Raw genomic sequence first — 804 nt, 5'->3', positions numbered from 1 at the left:
AACTATGGGTTGGCTCTAACTCAACAACGACAACAACAACTAGAAAACGTGAACTTGTTGATGTGATTTACATCTCTAGACACCTATTCCTTGGAATACGATTTAAATGTCTTGGGATTTGTGCGAGTTGTTAGTGGTTGCTAAATAAAAAGAAGCTCACAGGATAGAACAAGGTGGAAGTCAGTTGTTCATTAGGTCTCTATGAGTTGTTCTCAACTCAACACTATCCAACAGCAGCAAAATAGTTAGGGAAGATAGAAACAGAGTAAGAGTAAGTTCCTATCTGTAATGTGTTGTTGTTTTGTGCCATCAAGTTGCTTGTGACTCACAGCAATGCTCTGCTCAAGAGCCCTAAACCCTGCTCTATCCTGTGCCAGCCTCACTGTCTCCAACACACTTAATCCCATTACTACAATCACTGCATTGACCCACCTCATTGAGGGTCTTCCTCTTTTGCTCTGTCTCTCCACTCTTCCAAATGTAATATCCCTCCTCAAGGAAGGGTCCCTCCTTGCAATTTTGTACTTGAAAGGCAGTATTTGATAGGTAAAAGATATTTGGGTTATACCAAGATAAGTTAGAATTCTAGCTCTACTACCTGCTGTTGATCTGCCAAGCAATTTCTTACCTCTCAGCCACCAAATGTCCCTGTAAGTTTCCCCCAAAACCCCAAAACATACCTCTTGGCTGTGGAGTAGAAATGACAGAAAGCTGACCTTTCAGTAGGTTTTCAGAGGCTGTAAAATGCAGGGGAGACTGTCCATCTTTCACCTTTCACCTCCAGGGCTGGTTACCCACCTTGGT

The sequence above is a fragment of the Elephantulus edwardii genome, unplaced genomic scaffold (genome assembly GCF_000299155.1).
Source record: "Elephantulus edwardii isolate Elephantulus edwardi_28Jun2011 unplaced genomic scaffold, EleEdw1.0 scaffold00035, whole genome shotgun sequence".
NCBI lineage: Eukaryota > Metazoa > Chordata > Mammalia > Macroscelidea > Macroscelididae > Elephantulus > Elephantulus edwardii.
The sequence above is the reverse complement of the archived record's forward strand: the minus strand, read 5'-3'. Positions refer to the sequence as shown.